At 41.0% G+C, this 21,661-nt stretch overlaps 1 protein-coding gene across 7 annotated transcripts in view; it reads right to left on the bottom strand.

Moving 5' to 3' along the window:
• The window catches only part of IMMP2L (inner mitochondrial membrane peptidase subunit 2), a 916,780-nt gene extending 895,853 nt beyond the window's left edge, over positions 1-20,927 (bottom strand). For 6 of the 7 annotated variants that reach the window (XR_007132715.1, XM_047763795.1, XM_047763796.1 and 3 more), the window contains exons 1-2: positions 20,876-20,927; positions 20,310-20,382 (exon numbers count right to left, since the gene is read on the bottom strand). The gene's annotated coding sequence lies outside the window, so the exon portion shown is untranslated. Of the gene's footprint in view, positions 1-4,042; positions 4,108-20,309; positions 20,383-20,875 lie in introns of those variants that run through there. The other variant, XM_047763797.1, reaches the window with a different exon arrangement.
• Between the last annotated feature and the right edge of the window lie 734 nt (positions 20,928-21,661).

Here is a 21,661-nt window from a genome sequence, read left to right as displayed (position 1 = left end):
CCACTAATAATAAACAAAATTATTTTCATGTTGGTCACCAAATAGATCACCTATAGGTTACCAAATTTGATTAGGTTGTTTCAACTTAATCAAAAGTTCAGTGGCCCTGAGAATAATTCCCTTATCTTTCCAGTTTTGTAAGAAACTTATTTTTATTGTCTGATCAACATCGAATAATATTAGGGAACATCACAATAGTTGTTACAATAAGTGGCTTAGAAAGAAAATCCACTAACAATTTTGATAGATTTGGGGAACTATACAAGCTAGATAAAAACGTGAGCCACATAAGAATTCAAAGCAATTTAAATTAATATCTCAGTTTTGAATAATGAAGTTTTAAAGAACCCAAAGTAGCCTTTTTTCTATAAAAAGACTAGGCATATCACCCAAAGACCTTTCCCTGGCCCAGTAATTTGTTGTCTAATTAAAAAGGAAGGTGGCAATTTCATTTCTTCTTTTCTAACAAAAAGAGCCATCAAAGATGAAAGGTCCATTTTAGAACTGATATATAGAAAACTGAATCAATCCTCCAGGAAACAATTAAATGTTATTTTTCCTTGGCCAAAATTATACTAACATTTTGCTACCTTTGGGGAGTTAACAACATTAACTGCATAAAAATTTTTGACAAAGAGAGCAGTGAGGGTTTCTTTCATTTGTAATGAAGATGGAGTGATTGGCCACTCACACAAAATCAGTCAAAAACACTCTTTTACAAGTTATTATCAAATCTGTAAACTCTGAAAGAGGCATTAATCAGAAAAAGAAAAAAAAAACTGCAAAAAAAAAAACCCTTGTGAAACCAACGAAGTAAAAATTTCAGTCTAGTAAAGAAAATTCATTTTGTGTAAAACACTATATCACTATATCAATATTACAATAAAAATTGTTATTCTAATTACATCAGCTAATCCCTACATTAACTCTATCTTTATCCCTAAATATCAATTTAAACTAATGCTCAGTGTATTTGAGTAATCTTTCTAAAGTCATACAGATAGTTAAGTAGCACAGCTGAACCCAGAATATTTGCCTTGTGGTCTATGCACTTAAGCACCACGCTCCACTGTCTCCCAGTTATTCATGAATCACTCCCCGTAAATACTCACCATTCCCATTAAACACTGAGCAGGATGAGTTACTGATGTCATAACTGCTTTTACAGCACTGGGATGCAATTTATATAAAATGTATCTGAATATACAATTAGTTTATTCTTCTATATAAAAGGTAAATGTTTAAGTCTCATTCGTTTCTAACTAATTTTCAAATGGGAAGGGATACAAAAGGAAGAAAAGTACAAATCTATATGTAATATCAATTAATAGAAAAATATAATTAGAGTTGTCTCTGAACTTAAGTATTGAACATTCTTATTATTGTGCTGTCCTTGCGGCCCTTTGAATTGCCTCTTGGAATTTGAAATTTTGCTAATGAGACAAAAGAAAAATGGAAGATATAAAGATATGTGCATTCTAAAACACTGTGCCCTTTTGCAATTTCTCTTCCATATTTATTACCTGGATCTCTAAACACTCAACTAGACACTAAACCAATTCAAATGTATGTGTAAAATGTAAAACTGGAAATGCCACAAAATCAACGTGACCTTTAAAGTGTAACATTTTCCACGACCATTTAGTTAATACTAGAAAACGAGTTTACAGTGTTTAAAGCATAATCTTTACGTGTAATATTTACAGCAAACAGAAAAGCAAACACAGAACAAAGTACTTAAAAATCAACCACATTTTTTAAACAAAAATGGCAATTAATTTTAAACGACCACTTTTTCTGCAGTAGTTTCATTAACTCTTAAACATTTAAAACCCTATTAGGGTGTTCTGCTTTTCAAATACAAAGCTGATGAAACCACTGTCAGTCGACCCCAGTCACCTCCTGTCATTGGTAGGGCCAACTAATATGACGAATTCTCCCTCGATTTACCCACATTAGTTTGCATGAGAACAAAAATATGTATCAAGTAAAAAGCCAAGACGAGCCCTCTCTGTGAGCCAAGACCACCCTTGATCAACCCCACGGCACTGGTCTCAACAGCACACTTTCTAACCAACCAGACTTCTCAGTCATGGATACTTTTAGCAAAGATAATAATTAGGTAGATGATATTACCATAAAATTAAATTTTGAATGAGAGCAAATGTAGTCTTCCATCTTCAGATCCAATCACATATTTGTTAAAAGTAAAGATATGCAAATCAATGCTAATAGGATGGTAAACATTCCCCAAGAGAGAATCACACCTCAGATAGATTTATAACTTTTTCATGGGATAATCAGGTAGCAATCCTTAAGCATCTCTCTCTTCCTCTGACTACTTTGATTAAGTATTTTCAATAGAAGCTGATCAGAAAATATTTTTTCTCAGACTTTTCTCTCCTGCACTTTTCCTAGCAGGAGAGAAAAATTAGCAAAAAAGATGAATTCAGAATCCACTCCATTCCCCTTTACTAAATGGTGTGTGGATATGTGTATCCCATTGCATTGAACACCTGAGAATCGGGAAGAAAAAGAGTTCAAGGAAACAAACTGAGCCATCTAATATCTAGTGAAAGGACAAACTCTATCTTTAAAAATGCGTGGAGTTTCTCTCAACTCTAGGAAGTCAGTTCATATTTCTCTAATGCAAAGAGTCAAAGAAAAAGGTTACAGCATGGAGAGAAAAAACAGTGAAACATCAACAAAACAACTAAATTAGATGTTTACTGATAAACCCCCATAAATTGATATTGTATACTGCCTTATTTAGGGAACAACTTTGAAATATAATGTTTTTAGCTTTTTGGGTTCTAAACATTTCCTGCTCCATTGGCGGGAGGAAAACTTTAAGAAGATGACCTCTGGGGGGAGGGCAAATAGGACCCAAGCTACCCTCCAACAGAGACGCAAAACAAGATGACAGAGAAGCGGCTGGAGAGGGAAAATGTACATTCGACATACGTGAAATCATATATGTTGGCTTTGTACAGGGAAAGGAATGTAACTGGTAACTCTAAAACCAACTTGGCAAGAAACAAAACAGCAGGAGTTTTAAAGCAGCCCTGAGAGCAGTTCACACCCCAAAACAAGAGTGAGGCAAACCCAAGGAGGAAAAAGGCAAAACCCCTACTTCTCTTATTCTGAGAGAGGCAGAATAAGATACATCGCCAAGAACAAAGAGGTCTGCACCCAGAACTGAGTCTCCGGCTCATGTGTTCGTTCTCTCTGTCTCTGTCTGTCTCTGTCTCTCTCCTACTCTCAGATCAAAGGAACAACATACTTTATGGCATTAAGAGAAAACCAAGCTCTTCCTCTCTTGCTTTTTCTCTCTGTGTCTCTGTCTTTCTCTCTCCCTTTCCACCCGCCCTCCACCCAGCCTGCCTGTGCCTTTACTTTCTCTGTACCTATCTTCTCTCTCTTCTCTCTTTAAATAAACACTTAACTGCCCCACTACAAAAAGAAAAAAGAAAATCAAGAAGAAAACAGAGGAGATCCCATCGTGGCTCAGTGGTTAATGAACCCGACTAGGAACCACAAGGTTGCAGGTTCGGTCCCTGGCCTCGCTCAGTGGGTGAAGGATCCAGTGTTGCCAGGAGCTGTGGTGTAGGTCGAAGATGTGGCTCGAATGTTGCTGTGGCTCTGGCATAGGCTGGCAGCTGTAGCTCCGATTGGACCCCTAGCCTGGGAACCTCCATATGCCACGGGTGCGGCCCTTAGCAAAAAAAAGAAGAAGAAAACAGAGATGCCTGTTTAGTCAGTTCTGCCCATAGAGGCTTCCTACAAATTCTCTGAAACCTCTCTTGACCACATCTTAATCTCCCAGTCAACCCTGAATGGTATACTCAGAATTCATCCACTTGTTTGACTAGAGAGGGAAGCATGGCCACTGTGGTAAAGCAAAGGCACAATCTTCCAAAATGGCCACATTTAAGGAGCCCACAGAATCTCAACAGGCTCCTAAGTATTCTGCATACCTCTAACACAACCCTATATCCTGTGCAAAAATAATGCTTTTCTAAAATGTAAACTATGATATTACTCAGTTCAAAAGCTTTCACAACGAGGTGTTGCTTTGTGACTCAGTGGGTTAAGGATCCAACGTTGTCACTGCTCTGGCTCTGGTTGTCACTGTGGAGCAGGTTCAATCCCTGGCCCAGGAACTTCTGCATGCCATGGGCAAAAAATAAAATAAAAAATGATAAGTGAGTAAAGAAAAAAAAATCTTTCATGAGTAGACATCAACAAAGTCTAATTTCTGTGGTCCAACATTCAAAGACACTAAGAATCTTTGTTTTTTTTTTTTCCTGGCTGCACCCACAGCATGCAGAAATTTGCAGGCCAAGGACTGAACCCATGCCACCTCACTAACAACACAGATCTTTAGCCTGCTAGGCCACTAGGGAACTCCTCTGTCTTGATTCTTTTCCAGCATCATTTTGTTCTGATGATGGTACCTCTCATCATCCCTCTCCCTGTATATGCCTTTACTTGTGATACTCCTTCAGCCCAGACTTTCTTTCTACCCTCTCTACCCCATAAATATTGCATTCTAATACCAGCTCAAAATATCACCTCCTATTGTGTAAAGTCATAGGCAATCTCCGTTATCGACATACCATCTTGTGCTACCCTAAAGCTTTGTTTATACCTCATTTTGGACACAATTATATTCCGAATCACAGCTATTTATCTACATAGCCATCTTCCTTACCATGGGGATTTTTTTTTTTGGCGGGGGGACAGATTATATTATCTAATTTCTTTCCTTTTTTTTTTTTTTGGTCTTTTTAGGACCACATCCCAGGCTAGAAGTCTAATCGGAGCTGCAGCTACTGGCCTACACCACAGCCACAGCAACCTGGTACTGGACCTGCACGTGCGACCTATACCAGAGCTTGCAGCAACACCAGATCCTTAACCCACTGAGCGAGGCCAGGATCGAACCCACATCTTCGTGGATACTAGTCGAAAGGACCACCAAAGGAACCACCAAAGGAACTAGGTTTTTTTTTAATTGTGGTAAAATACACAGGGTATAAAATTTACAATCATCACCATTTTCTTAATCATGCAAATCAAATGAAATTTTCTTTTTTTAATGATTTTTATTTTTTTCCATTATAGCTGATTTATAGTGTTCTGTCAATTTTCTACAATACAGCAAAGTGGCCCAGTCACACAAACACATATAGATTCTTTTTCATTTTTAAGTATAGAGTTCAGTTCAGTAGTGACAAGTCTATTCACGTTGATGTCTCCAGAAAGCTTCATCTTATAAAACTGAAACTCTATACCCACTAAACACGTCCCCCCATTTCCCTCTATCCCCAGCCCCTGCACCCATCTTTCTACTTTCTGTCTCTCTGAAGTTGACTACTCCAAGAACCTCATAGAGATGGAATCATAACAGTATTTGTCTTCTGGTGACTAATTGGGGTTAGCAAAAGGTCCTGAAGCGTCATCCACCTTGAAGCATATGTCAGAATTTCCTTCCTCTTCAGGCCTGAATAAACCCCACTGTCTGCACATAGCACATTATGTTTCTCCAGTCATCCGCCCATGGACACCTGGATTGCTCCCACCTCTCGGCTACTATGAATAATGCTGCTGGGGACACAGATCTTGAGACCTTGCTTTCAATTCTTTTGGGCGAATACCCAGAAGTGGAATTGCTGGATCATACAAAAATACTATTTTCATTTTTTGAGGAACCGCCATACTTTTTTTTAAAGTGGCTGCTGCATTTCACATTTTCATTAAGGGTACACAGGGTTTTCAATTTCTCCACATCCTCACCAACACTTGCTACTCTTATTTTTTTAATAATAGTCATGGTATTAAGGGTGCCTTTCCCTAATGGTTAGTCATTTTGAGTTTCGCATGTGCTTATCAGTCATTTGCATATCTTCAGAGAAATGTTTCTTTGAGTCCTTTGCTCAATTTTTAATTGAATTGTCTTTGTTGTTGTGTTGTAAGAATTTTTATATACTCTGGATGTTAACCCCTTATCAGATATATGAACCAGAGTTTTGTTTTGTTTTTCGATCTTTTGTCTTTTTCGGGCCGTACCTGTGGCATATGGAGGTTCCCAGGCTAGGGGTCGAATCAGAGCTGTAGCTGCCGGCCTACACCACAGCCACAGCAATGCAGGATCCAAGCCTCATCTGCGACCTACACCATAGCTCATAGCAACTCCAGATCCTTAACCCACTGAGCAAGGCCAGGGATGGAACCCCCATCCTCATGGATCCTAGTCAGGTTTGTTAACCACTGAGCCACAAGGAGGACTCCCCTAGAGTTATTTTTTTAATTCACTTTTCAAGAAAATCATGGACTTGGAGAAGAGACTTGTGGCTGCCTGATGGGAGGGGGAAGGAGTGGGAGGGATCGGGAGCTTGGGCTTATCAGACACAACTTAGAATAGATTTACAAGGAGATCCTGCTGAATAGCATTGAGAACTTTGTCTAGATACTCATGTTGCAACAGAAGAAAGGCTGGGGGAAAAATGTAATTGTAATGTATACATGTAAGGATAACCTGACCCCCTTGCTGTACAGTGGGAAAATAAAAAAAAAATAAAATAAATAAAATAAATAAAAAAATAAATTAATTCACTTTTCAATTCCCTAATTTTTCAGAGTTGACTATTAGCACTACAGAGATATATTTTGAGTTGAAGATGTTTCTTCCTCTTCTAGGCTTTTTCAAAAACATATACAAAATTCAGGAAATCCAAATAAGCGTATGCAGTGGAAAATGAGACTCCCTCCCATTTCAATCCCCAGAGGCATTTTCCATTTTCTTATAATTCCCTCCAGAGATATTGCATATGCAAGAAAATATGTATCTCAATTTAGCCTCCTCCGAAATAGTAACCTACTCTTACCCTCTGTTCTGGACCTTGCCTTTTGGACTTAATAATTGTTCCATTTCAGTATATATAATCTGCCTTATTCTTTTTAATAACTATTAAATATTCCACTACATATACCATAATTTATTTAATCAGTCTCCTAAGGATGAGTATTTGTTTCCAATTGCTGCTAAGAATATCCTTAAAATATATACTATTTCACACACGTACAAGATCTATGGGTTTAACTGTACCAGGAGAATCAAATAACATGTGCATTTTAAGTTTTGATAACTATTTCCAAATTGGTCTCAATGAAAACTGAAAAATTCCTATGTCCACTAGCAGTAGTAACATTGCCTATTCCCCCATACCCTCGATAATATCTCATGTGTTCAAAATTTGTTTCTTTACCAATTTGATAGGTTAAAAAAAGAGTATCTCACTTTAGTTTTATTTTGCATTTCTCTTGTATAAGCTGTCTATTCACATCCTTTCATATCTTTCTCCATTTTTTTTCTACTTGATTGCTGGTTTTTCCAATTGATTTGGTGGGGTGTTATATGCATTTATGAAATTAGCTCTTTCCTACAATATGAACTGCAAATCTTCCTAGTGTGTCTTTACTTTTTGATATTTTTTAATTCTACCTTTGTCAATGTAAAACTTTCAGATAATCAAGGTTTATCATTTTTTTCTTTAGTGGTTACTGAGCTTCTCTTACTTTCTATTCCCACAATGATGATAGTGAAAATCCTTAATACCTCTCAAACAAATTACAGCTTCCCAATTGGTCTACTTTTCATTACTCCCTCTACCTTGCAGTGATCCTATACGATTTTCAGATTAATTCTCTTAAAACACTGTAAATTAGTAGAGACACAAAAAGTTGAGATTGCAATATAATAAGGATGTCTGTTGTACTGACAGGAAAAGACTATTACAGTTTTATCTTGTACTAATTAAGCACTATTGAGCATTTTCAAACTCAGAAGTGTAAAATTTCCTATAATTTTAATTCATTAGTATGTCACTGACCATACCTCTAAGTATTTTAAACTACAAGAACATTTTGATTGAAACCAAAATTGTATTTAACATTTCACTTGCCTCAGGATTTCAACTTCAGCGGACTATTTTTATTTTCCCCTCCCAGAGTCTTTATACAAAACTCTACCCTGCCCTTGCGGCTTCAACCACACAGAGGCTGGTCTTAGAGCTTTAGAATCCAGGCTTTTCCCACCATGAACAGGAAATAATGTGTCTCTGACTCTATACAGAATGTGGCACTGTAATTCATGCTTTTGGAAGGAGGACTAACATTTCAAGCTGACAACTAGGTACTAAATATGATTAGGAGCCAAGCACACAAACAGAATATCCCAAAGTGTATACATTTCATAAGAAGATACAAGCAGGCTTAATCAATAAGACAAACTCAGATTTAAAAAAATGCAGTTTTTTCTCAGGTACAACTAAATAAACATCTTTTCAGCAGGACAGTCCCATCATTATTCTCCTTGATTACTTTTCTACAAAATTAAAAAAATATAATAAATGTTTAAATTGGAGACAGTAATTAATCAAATAATTCCTCATTAACCAAATAATTCCTCACATTTCTTTATGAAATAAAATTTACATAGGATTCTTAACCAAATAACTTCTCACATTTCTTTATGAATTAAAATTGACATAGGATTCTTAGAAACAGCTCGCACAGTCCACACATTATCTGATGAAGTACGTGTTATCTCCATTTCCCCAAAAGAAAACTGGAATTCAGAGACCAAAAGTTCCTGTTCTTCACATAGCTGACAGCAGAGCTGGCACTTGAATAAATCTTCATAACCCCATCCAAATTCTTTTTACTAATATTACCAATTTAATGTCTAGAAATTTACATTTAATGCCTCTCTCTTCATTTCAAAAAAAATTTTTAATAAGATGTTTAGAGTATTAACATCATGTGCTCATATACACCAGACGTGCTGTAAACTATTACTCTTCTAATATATTATCATAACCCATTTGTTCTGACTATAGTACTTCTTCTTTTTTTTCCTTTTGGCCATATCTGGCCAGGGATGGAATCCAACTGCAGGTTCGACCTATTCCACAGCTGCAGCAACACCAGATACTTAACTCACTATGTCTCAGTGGGAACTCCTATAGTACCTCTCTTACCCATAAGAAAAAGTGAGACTCACAAAAAACACAAGCTAATTAGTTTATAAAGTGCTTCAAACTACTCTTAGATAATGATACGAAATCGTTATTATTTAACAAACCAAATTATAGTTATTTAGTATTTTAATCTAACACTAATAGAAGTCTTCTTAAAGTAACCACTAAACAAACTGTTGGAAAAAATACCAAAATGCTTTGTAAATAACCTGTTATACCAGGCAAAGTAAAAATGTGGGCAAAATGGCTACATTCTACATATAGATAGATAGATTCCAAGTATATAATATTCTGGAAAAGGCAAAACTATGGAGACAGTAGAAAGATCTATGGTTGCCAGGGGTTAGGGAAGAGGAATAAATGGGTGGAACACAGTGGATTTCTAGGACAGAGAAACTACTCTAAATGACACTCTAATGGTGAATCACAACATCATACATTTGTCCAAACCCACAGAATGTACAACACCAAGAGTGAACCCTCACGTAAACTATGAACATTAGGTAAAAATGATGTGTCAATGCAGGCTTATCAACTGTAATAACTGCACATTCTGGAAAGTGATGTGGATAATGGGAGAAATTCTGCATGTGTAGGGATAGGGGGTATATGAGAAATCTCTGTCCCTTCCACTCAATGTTTCTGTAAACCTAAAACCCCTCTAAAAAATAAAGTCTATGTTAAAAATGTAAGGTAAATTATCTGCGGCAACTCTACAGTCTTTTCAATTGCTGCTTTATCCATCTACTTTTACCCATTTAGCAAAAGCACCCTTGGCCATCAACCCTAACCTTGGCAGACACTTTGCTTTGCATGCACACTGCTCCTCCCAGCACCTGCTCTGCCCCTTGTAGCCTGCTCACCCTCTAACACGATACTGGTAGACTGAGTCCAAAGACAAGGAGAAAATTAGGCACAGAAAACAGATGGAGAAGGCAGGAAGGGGCTAAGAAGATAAAGAATTCCTAAAGAGGGGAATCTATACGAAAATATTCAAGAGAACATAGAACGGAGAAAACAATCCTGAGATGCTCTGAACTTACCGGTCTACATAATGCAAAAAACAAATGAAATGAAATGACCCTAAAATACGAAACACGGTATTACAAGCATTTCCCATCTTTAAAAAAAATGTCTCTGCTGAACATGATTCCAAAACTAGACCTTGATGATGTGTTTACAGTGTGTCCTCCAGCCACGAGCAAGGTGATTTCTCAAAAATTGACCATAAATGCTATAAACATTTTTCAACAGAAAGACATGTAAAAGTGTGTGTGTCAAAGTGCCATTACAAAGACCTAGCTCTCAGAATACACTTTTGGATAAAATTGATTTATTACAGGAAAGAAAGATGGACACTTTTATCTTCTGGGTATTCTTAATCTCAGACATCAGAAACATGCTAGGAGTTACCAAAGTGAGCAAGAGTTCAATGAGATTTTGCAAGAGTCATGCAGAAAGACTGTGGGGTATGTGTGCATGCTTTTTGCTGGTTCGCTCTGTTCATGAATCAGGAGGCCGGGCTCAGCACTGGCAGACCCAAATACCTAAGTCGTTTGGGAGAGGCTGAGGACTCCAGGGGCAAATCAGAGACCCATAAGACAGGCTTACAAATGGTTCTGGGCAGGAGCCATGATACCACCACCACCTAAGGAAGAAAAACAACAACAACAACAACAACCCTTCTGTATCTGATGTTTCAGGGGAGGCATAGAAGCTGGAGTTGCACCAGCAATCCAACTCAGTTCAGTAAATACCCATGAAGCACGAACAAAGTACCAAGCACTGGGGTAAAGGTGCTGGGTGACACGGGAGAGAGCTTAGTCTCTTGTATCTCACTCTGAGGAACAGAGTCAGGACAGCCCCTTGGAAAGCTGCTTGCCAACACCAACTTGCCGGCCGCGTGACGAGGTCACTGTGAAGGGACCCTTTTAGCCCCAGGCATGCCCTCGACTAGCTGTACCTCCACCTGGCATCTGAGGACAGTCTCACTCGGTTGAACCTCTGAACCAGAACCATGTGAACTGCAGACCCACAGTAACGATGAGATAATAAAGGATTACAGTTGTTTTCAGCCACTATGTTTTTGCTGTGTTTTACAAAGCAACAGAGAACAAACACAGCCCTGTTTTACACACAGGCTTCAGAGAGGCAAATTTACCTACTGTCATAAAGGAGTGAGCACTTAAACCACCTCTGGAATCCTGGCTCTAGCTTTAGATTCAGTTTTTGCTTCATTAAACACCACTTCTCGAGTAAAACAAGTTATAATATCAGAAGAATGATCATTCCTCTACGATAACATGCCAGCACTAACACACCAGGCTTTCCACAGTACAAAGATGAAGCACATATTCCTGCTCACTTAACAGACACGATGGGACCTACAATATAATTGAATTTGTGACTCTCCATGGTACTTGTTGGGGTTTTTACTCTCTTCTGGAAAATTTTTTTTCTTTTTTTCTTCTTTTTTTTTGGTCTTTTTAGGGCCACACTCCAAAGCATATGGAAGTTCCCAGGCTAGGGGTCGAATCAGAGCTGCGGCTTCTGGCCTACACTGCAACCACAGCCACACGGGATCCAAGCTGCATCTGCAACCTACACCACAGCTCATGGCAACACCAGACCCTTAATCCACTGAGCAAGGCCAGGGATCGAACCCAGGTCCACATAGATATTAGTCGGGTTCTTTAACCACTGAGCCATGACAGGAACTCCTGGAAGATTTGTTTTCTTAATATATAGATTTTAAGAACAAAAACCTATCATATTGATAGGATTTTAATACTAAATAATTACATTATTGACATTGCGCATATTTATATGCTTTACAAACTTAATCACAATAAACATGAGTATAATTTTAAACAAAATTAATGTTTTTAGCGCAACTGCTCATTGTTTCTTGAAGGATTCGCCTTTTTGCTTTAAGTCTTCAACTTTCCGCATTACACAAGCGTAGTAAAATGTATCATCAAAATGCTCATGACAGTGAAATCTTGAATCCCAATCCACAAAGTGGTTACTATCCTGGAGGATGAGGTGGCTGGCTCTTGGCCTGCCAGCTCCTGGAGAAGGTCAACAGAACATTTCACCATTACAACCACCTCTGCAGGAAAGGCTCCCTCACACAATCAGCCCTTCTGAACGTCTCACAAGACAGGTAGGACAGGTTTCTGATCATCCCCATTCTCCAAAGCATGATGGGGCTAAGGAAAGCCTAAGTAACCAGGGACACCCAGTTATTAAAAGGAATTGCAAGAAATCGACCTATAATTTTTTAGCTCCAAATCCCATATTTTTCTTCTGTCCATGTTTTAGCCAGTGGTTCTCTACCTGAATGCCTATAGGGCAATTTGACAATTACCAGTATCTGGGTATCAGCCTCCAGAAATTCTGATTTAATTGCTTTGATCTGTTTTAGCCATCTATTATATTATAAACCAGTGGTTTGTTTATTTATTTCTTTATTTAGGTCTTTTTTCACGCTGCATCCGCGGCATACGGAGGTTCCAAGCTAAGGGTCAAATCGGAGCTGTAGCTGCCAACTTAGCCACAAGCACAGCAATGCGGGATCAGAGGTGCACCAGCGACCTACACCACAGCTCACAGCCACACCAGGTCCTTAACCCACTGAGCGAGGCCAGGGATCGAACCCGAGTTCTCGCAGATGCCAGTCAGATTTGTTAACCGCTGAGCCGCGATGGGAACTCCCAAACCAGCGGTTTATAAATTCACAAAAAGTGTATGCCATAGAGGGAGAAATTGTGCATATCTTTATACATAAGTTAAAACATCCTTATCCCCGAAGACAAAGATACCCTGCGATAAATGAAGCAGAACAAAAAGGAAGAAGAGATGGGAAACTTAAACCCATTTTGCTGCTATCGTGGGACCACCAAGGAAAATTTTATTCCCCTGATTGCCTGCTCCCATTCCCTGAACCTCTCCACCCCCCGTTTGAACTCCGCGACGAGCTTTAACTCAAGCATCGCCTCCTCTGTAAAGGCTTCCAGATCACAGAAGGTAAAGAAGCCCTTTTTTTTTTTTTTTGCATCCATCTTACCCTGGACTCTACCTCTAAACAGCACGTATTGCACAAAGCATTTACTTCCACATCCATTTCTCTTACTGGCCTGAGGGCTCTTTAATGGTAGGGTCCCTCTCTTATTCATCCTTCCCATCTTCTATATCCAGGGCCTTGAAGATAGCAGATATGAAAACAGTGTTTGCTGAACTGTATGATTTTTGTATGTTTTATCTTTATGTGTGGTATGGTTATTTCCCTCGTGGCCTCCTAGTAGACATTCTCTTGAAATTTTTCCACTTTTAATAAAAGAAAGGAAATTTTTTTTCCCCCCACAGCTGGTTTAGGTTAGAGAATAATGTATGCAAAAGGCTGGATGTGGTGAGAGCAAGACAGCAGGGGACCCTAAGCCAGGGAAGAGGAGCATGAACAAGATAAAATGAGACTCAAAGGTAAGATCAGCTGTGGAGTTTTAGTTTAGCACCTGGCCCCCCACTCTAACCAGTGACTTCTAAGAGGCACTTTTCAATCTTCATCACACTTAATGACTGACTCCCAACTTTAAAGTTTAACTGGGTTCTGCTTTGTGAAACTCTGCCACGGGCCTGAAAAGTTTTGTTTTCTCTCTTCTCCCAGTCTCTCTGGCCACTCTCTTTCAGTATCTTTACATCTTTCTTTTGCTTGGTTTGTCCCTAAAAGTTCAGTCTGCTCTAAGACTTACTTTCCATGCTTTTCTCTTCTCTTTCTCTGCAGTTCCCCTGAGCACTTTTCTTTTTACCTATGCCTTCAACGCTCCATATGACAAGCACTCAAAAATCTTTTATCTCCAGCCTCCACAGCTCTTGCGATGCTCCAGGATCTTTATATCCAGGTGCCGCCTAGACGCCTCCAACCCACCACAAGCTCGTTAAACGCAATGCGTGCAAACCTTCCCCCTCACAACTGCCTCCTCTTCTCTTTTCCCTCTCACTACCCAGAAACCTGGTAGTCATTCCAGTGGCCTCACGCTCCCCTTCCTTTTACAAAGTCACCAAAAACCAGCCACTTCTCCCTCCTCCTAAGTATTTTCCCGAACATTCTCACTTCTGAGCATCCCCGCTACTTGCATCTGTCTGTGCTCTCAGCCTCCTTTGATCCACAGGAACTGCACAGCCTGCTCTGGCCCCCGTCTCAGCAGATCCCCGCACCCCCACCCCCTCCATCCCAATCTACCCAGCACAGTGATCTGTCATGTCACTCACAATTCTTCCGTGGCTCACGACAACTTATGGGACAGGAAACACACCCTAAATTAGCTTTCCACTTTCATCTCCTTTCACTCCCAACTTTGCCCTTCACACTCTAGTATAATGACCTACAGAAGCTCCCAGAATACACTACACTCTCCTAATACCAAACAACTACTCCCACTATTAGCTCCACCTGGAAATTCTCTGCGCTGCTTATCACCTGGCCCACTCCTACTCAGCTTAAACATGAGGTGTAGGCTGCAGACTCGGCTCGGATCCTGCGTTGCTGTGGCTATGGTGTAGGCCAGCGGCCGATTCATTCCCTAGCCTGGGAACCTCCATGTGCCGTGGAAGCACCCCAAGAAATGGTAAAAAAAAAAAAAAAAAAAGGCTCAGCTCAAACACAACCACCGCTAAAGACTTTGCCTGGCATTTCCATCAGGGATCAAGAGCTTCTGCCTAGGCTTCCTTTGCATTGTGTACATGTCTCCATTACAGCAAACAGCACACAATACTAGAACTGTTGATCAAGATGTTGCCCTTCTGGACCATAAGCTCCTTGGTCAGGGAAAATGACTTTTCATCTTTACATCCTCAGCACTAATTCAATGCACATAGCATATAGGAAAAAAGGGAATTAATGAAAGAACTATAGGCTAACAAAAGGACAAGATCAACTGCACCTGGAGTACAGAAAAAAGAATTCTAGATCTTAAGGAAGTACAGATATCTATGACTAAGTCCCACACCTTAAAAAAACATAAATAGGAGTTCCCGTCGTGGCTCAGTGGTTAACGAATCTGACTAGGAACCATGAGGTTGCAGGTTCTATCCCTGACCTCGCTCAATGGGTTGAGGATCCAGCATTGCCGCGAACTGTGGTGTTGTGGTGTAGGTCACAGACACAGCTCGGATCCCGCATTGCTGTGGCTCTGGCGTAGGCCGAGGCTACAGCTCTGATTAGACCCCTAGCCTGGGAACCTCCATATGCCATGGGAGCGGCCCTAGAAAAGGCAAAAAGACAAAAAAAATAAAATAAAAAATAAAAATATATAAATATACAGTCATTCAGGTAGTATGAAGGTGATAAAGTTGTCATCGGATTAAGCAGGCAACTAGGAGCTAAGAGTCTCCAGTGGAGCAGCTGACCAAAGATTAACAGGTCAGAACTAAAGGTGGTTTTTTTCTCTGGTTCAAGTAATTCATCAACCCAAGTCCATGGACTGAGCAAAAGACCAGCACCTTCCTCTCTCAGTTCACCGTGCCTCTCCTTTGTCATTATTCTCTTATCCTTCCCCCGTCCCACCACAAACCCCAGCTTCCAGGGGTAACTCCCTTCAGTTGAAGCCACAAGTCTGGGGTATAATAGAGAGGAGGAGTCCGTCCTTGTGGCCAGGACCTAGAGGAAAGAAAATGAAACTGCTCTTTACTGAGGATCTATTCTGTACCAGCTACCGCGCTACTCTAAGAACACTCATCTGGAGAAAACCATAATTCGAAAAGATACATGCATCCCCGTGTTCACTGCAGAACTATTTACAGTAGCCAAGACATGGAAGTAAGCTAAATGTCCATCAACAGAGGAATGGATAAAGAAAATGTGGTACATATATACAATGGAATATTATTCAGCCATAAAAAGAACGAAATACCATTTGCAGCAACATGGATGGACCTACAGATCATCATACTGTGTGAAGTCAGACAGAGAAAGGCAAACATCATATGATATTACTTATATGTGGGATCTAATAAAAAAATGATACAAAAGAATTTATGAAACACAAACACAGATTTCAAAAACAGTCTTATGGTGACCATAGGTGAAACCGTTGGTGGGAGGAAAGAATTGAGAGGGTGATAATAACATACACGCACTATTGTATAAAAGAGATGATTAATGAAGACCTACTGTACAGCACAGGAAAATCTACTCAATAGTTTGTAATAATCTATATGGGAAAAAGCATGGATTATACATACGTATGACTGATTCACTTTGCTGTACATTTGAAACGAATACAATATTGTAAGTCAACTATACACCAATAAAACTAAATTTAAACAAGTGAAAAAAAAAAAGCTCACTAAATCTCATAGTAATCCCATTTTACAGATGAGGAATATGTGTCCAAGGTCACACAACGAGGCAATGACAGAGCCAGCCCAAGAAGCCAGGAATGACAACCTCCAGAGTAATTCTGCACCCCTGACCACCTCCAGACGGAGGGGGAATGTGGTCCAGCCATTCTAGGTTGGAACCCTGAAAACGCTAGTCCCCAAAACACCATCATGAGTGCTGGTTAGAGTCTACAGTACCGCTGATATATAATGGCACACAGTGAGTGAACAAAGCTCTGGGATCCTGGCCTGGAAATCTAAATGCGCTTTGTTGTTTTTTCTCTGTAAGTCCATTGTTCAAACATGACAAACAAAAGTGGTCTTGAAAATTTATTTAGAGCATACAAGAGGTTAAGTGAGACTTCTCCTTAAGAATATTTTTCTTCCACAAAAAATCACCAAGGCTAAAGACAATTTCGCCTTGTTTACTTGTACGAACATTGACACTAGGAGACACCTGCGGGAAATGTGCTTCTCTGACCAGGTGCTCATTTGCAGGGTGCTGTCATTTGAATAAAACATCACACTAAACCCTACAGATCAGGGTGTGTGATAGAAATGCCACAACGACAGCAGTACAGCCGATATGCCTATAATCTATAGACAAAACGTAGTCCTTAGCAAAGTGAAATCAGATGTCTGGGGTGAAATGAGACATCTGTGGACTTGTCTTCTTGGCTTCCAGAGCAGTATTAGCTACACTAAATACACAGCTTAGCTGTCTATTAAACCCACAACTTGGCCAAATCATGACAGTTTGGACACAAAGCATCAGCCTTGTTACTGTAATTCTTATAAACCAAAGGCATTTCTGAAATAGAAATCCTAACTTTAAGCACTCAGCTAAATGTGGTAGTGTTTCTCTCTCACTTTGGGAACAGTGTCAGAGTTTTTTCAGCAACATCATAGAAACCCTGCCCCTTCATCTTTCAAGCTGACATTCTCCCCAAAGGGTTGTGAAGTGATGTGATAGGGGAACTTGGGTGTCAGTCCCTGTCCCAGAAATTCCAGCATCAGATAGAACAGGTGAAAATGCAAATACCCAGGAGGCTTCACACCTTTAGGAAATGAAGTGCTAGATTGCTTCCCACAATCACAAGGAAGATCAAGAGAAAGCAGAAGACCAGATAGAGAAACAGAGAGGGAATTCAATTTTAGTTTCTGTGCGCCAGGCACTGCCTTCTGCACATTTGTTAATACACTCATTGTTCTGTTTTGATAGATAAGAAGTTAAGGAGCAGGAGTTCCTGTCATGGCTCAGCAGAAACAAATCTGACTAGTATCCATGAGGACACAGGTTCAATCCCTGGCCTCGCTCAGTGGGTTAAGGATCTGCCGTTGGCATGAGCTGTGGTGTAGGTCAAAGACACGGCTTGGATCCCACGTAGTTGTGGCTCTGGCATAGGCCAGCAGCTACAGCTCCAATTAGACCACTAGCCTGGGAACCTCCACATACCTTGGGTACAGCCCTAAAAAGACAAAAGGAAAAAAAAAAAAAAAGAAGTTAAGGAGCAAAGAAGTTTGTACTGGCCTACGGTGGCAGAACTAATTTAATAAGAGCCAGGATTCACATCCATGTCTAAACGACCGCAGACGTTAGTTCAGCATTTGGGGTTGAACAAAGAGTGGTGGTAAACAGTCGAGATGGAGGTAAAAGACAGAAACTCAGAATTTTACCAAATAATGGTCATCTGAGACTGATTTTAGATGAAATTCACTTTCTACCGTTTGTATCCTTGCAAGATTTAAATTTAAATAACTTTTTTTAACGTTATATATCCCACGTAACCTCTCTACAGAAAGACACTTCTTTCCACTTCAATAAAAAAACGAGGTTCAATGTAAAGAAACCCACGCAAGTTCAGAGTCTACTTTAGTTTGTATTTTCTTAAGTGCATCACCCTTAACCTTGTGCTGTCTTTTGTCTTTTTTAGGGCCCCACCCGAGGCAGATGGAGGCTCTCAGGCGAGGAGACGAATCAGACCTACAGCTGCCGGCCTAAACCACAGCCACAGCAACACCAGATCCGTAATGCACTGAGCAAGGCCAGGGATCGAACCTACGACCTCATGGTTCCTAGTCGGATTGTTTCCACTGCACCACGACAGGAACTCCAACATTGTGCTTTCTAATCTAGGTCGTTTTGGTGGAACATTTCAAAAAATTATCCTCATCTAATTATTATGCTGGTTCAATACACTTATTATTACACAGGAAAATGACCATAATACTTTTACTACCGGGCACAAATCACCTTGGTCAGTCATCCTTGCAAGTTTTTATCTGAAAATATCAGAAAGGCAGGAAAACAACACTGTTCTCCCTCATCACTACAACCACTACAGGAGGACAGGGAAGGTCTTGTTCATTAACACCTAGCGATTCATAAAACCCAAAGAAAACTGAAAAAGGGCCCACCCCCTCAACAGCCATCTCCAACAGTCTCCTCACTCTTACCATCCTACTTGCATCAAAAGTGCTCAGCACTTTGGTTAAAAAAGAAAATAAAAAATTTTAAAAAGACAAATATCTAGTGTGTCCATAAATGAACCTACCACCAAAAAAACACTATTTTCTGCACTTTGGTTAAAAAAGAAAATTAAAAATTAAAAAAAGACAAATATCTAGTGTGTCCATAAATGAACCTACCACCAAAAAACAACTTTCCTTTTTTCTTTTTTTCTTTCAGAAAATAAATTATGTGGTCATCTGCACAAACAAATGAGAAGGCAGGTTCAGAACACATGCATCCAATGTCAAGATGCCATGGAGGGCAAGTCTAGTTTTCCTGTGTAAGTACCCAAGAATGTGCTTTACAACATTCTCGCTTGTGGCTAACCTGAATTTTAACTAACTTTAAACATTTTTTTATATGAGGATGCATAAGGTGTTCCCAAACTTCTGAAAGTGGCTGTGTTTCATGTCAGGAAGGAGTGATGGATTGGAGAAGTGATGGAAATGTCCCAGAGGAGAACCATTAAAAGAGCCCGCACTGAAAATCCCAGCAAACCTTCAAAGAATTCACTATGCTATTTGGCAGCTTTTCAGAAGTGAACAGAATGCTGGTGAGGGGTGGGTATCAAGTGAAAGTCAAGAGAAAAAGGCCTAGTCTGTCATTTCTCCCTCACAGAATACCTTCCTCTATAAGCTTGGGAGAAGATCCCAAAAGAACTTCAACAGTTGTGATGGCACTATTAACTTTATACTTTGGAATCCTAAAGGATTTTTTTTCTTTTTCTTTTTTCCACCACGCCCATGGCATGGAACTTCCATATGTTCCAGGGCTAGGGGTCCACTCTGGAGCTGCAGCTTCAGGCCTACACCACAGCCACTAGGATTTTTACAGGAGTCCCCTTCCCAAATGTGAAAGATCTTTGAGGGAGTTCCCTTGTGGGGCAATGGGTTAAAGATCTGGCATTATCACTGCGATGGCACAGGTCTGATCCCAGGCCCAGACATTTCCACATGCCCAGAGAGCAGGCAGAAAGAATGAAAGAACGACAGATCTTTGGGAGGGAAGAGAGGGAGCCAAGACTCCTAAACACTACAGTCTCAGAGACTGGTGGAGGTTAGCTCAGACACAGGGGCCTGAGACAAACAACATTCCAGAAAAGGGAAGGGTAATGAGAGTTTTCTGCCAGGTCAAGTGGCTAAAAGGGATCTATACAGCTGTCAAACTCCCAGCCAACTCCAGGGCTCTGGAAACCCGAAACAACTCTTAGGCTTGGAGCCTGTGACCCGTGAAGGTGGGCTAAGGTTTCCCAATAACATGATAAAATTTGCTCCCAAGATCCCCCTAGGGCAGTTCTGGACCTCGTCCTCCTCTCCCTAGCGCTCTCAGAATAAAGTCCTAGCTTCTTCCACCCTTGACCATTCTTTACTTACCCTTTCTCCCGTTCTTCCTCGGTGAGAAGGGGTAAGTGGTTATTTTGTGCCCTCGCCCAATTTGGCCAAAACCCTAAAAAGTAAAAATGACAGAGACAAACAGGTGCTTTAAAACCCTGACATTCAGGAACTCCCACCACCTGCCCAACACTTCCAGGCAGAAGGCAGCGCGTATCCACAGCGCTCCCTCTAGGCCAGGACTTGGGCCAGAGTTGTCCCCTTCGTTGGGGACAGAGAGCGCGATCTAAGGGCGCCTCGGCTCTGGGCTCCACGTTGCCTTCTCTAGGCTCCCGCTTCCGACCCGAGTTAGCGGGAGGAGGGGGCAGAGTCGGCCGCAGCGCCCGACCTCAGAGAAACACGCGCACGCACTCATGCTCGCGAACACCGCAGGACCTGCGGCCAAGCAGCCCTCCGCCTCCCAGCAACGCCCGCCCCCTCTGGGGCCAGCTCCCGGGGAAGGGTCCCAAGCCCTAGGGACCACCAGGTGTCAGCCGGGGTGGCGCGCCTGCCCACCCCCGCCAACCTCAGAGCCTCCCACCCGTCCTGGAGCCCCCCACCCTCCGCACCCGCTGCGCAGCTCAGCCCAAGGGAAGTCCCCGCGCAGGCCCCGCCCTCCGCCGGCGGCAAGCTCCGCCCCCGCCCCCTGTGCGCGGGAGCCGGGCGAAGCTCCGCCCAGGGCGGTTAAGCGGCCTTCCCGAGCGCCTGCGCGGGTTAAGCCCAAAACCCGGCGTGGATCGACAACGGATCAAAATAACACTAACAGCAAGCCACTATTGAGCACTTGCTCCAAGCTCTGCACCATACTGAGGGCAGAAAGAGAAACAAAAGAGTTGAAAAACCTGTGAAACTGTGTCTTTACCCCCTCCCCTTGTCTTACAGATGGGGAAACTGAGACCCCAGCAGTTGCTTTGGGTGCAAGGCCACAGTGGCAAACTGCCATATTAGGCTCTCCCTGTCGACTCCTCCTTACTGCGTTTTTTCTGCTGAAGTGGGCACAGGAAAACTATTGTTTTGCTGCTTCTAGATACGCCAAAGGGAGTAATCCAGAACAGGTGGTTTACTTTGGAGAAACTGGAATTTCATATCAAAGCTTTTGCCTTCAAACGACACAAACTCTAAGCTGGGTTATTACAACCTTCAAAGAAAGTGTAACCTAGAGCTACTTTTTTATACCCCTCTCCAAAATACGTCCCTGAGTATGTCTGTTTTTATTGTCCTTCTGGTTACTAACAAACTACTCTGCATTTTCAAATCATTTAACACAAATGTAAGTACCAGATGCTCTGGTATTTTGGTTTAAAAATAATTCTAAAGGTTTCAGAACAAACTCAGAGACTTAAATGGACATGAAG

Source organism: Phacochoerus africanus, chromosome 16 (genome assembly GCF_016906955.1).
Source record: "Phacochoerus africanus isolate WHEZ1 chromosome 16, ROS_Pafr_v1, whole genome shotgun sequence".
Taxonomy (NCBI): Eukaryota; Metazoa; Chordata; class Mammalia; order Artiodactyla; family Suidae; genus Phacochoerus; species Phacochoerus africanus.
Note: the sequence above shows the minus strand (reverse complement) of the source record. Positions and strands in the feature narration are given on the sequence as shown.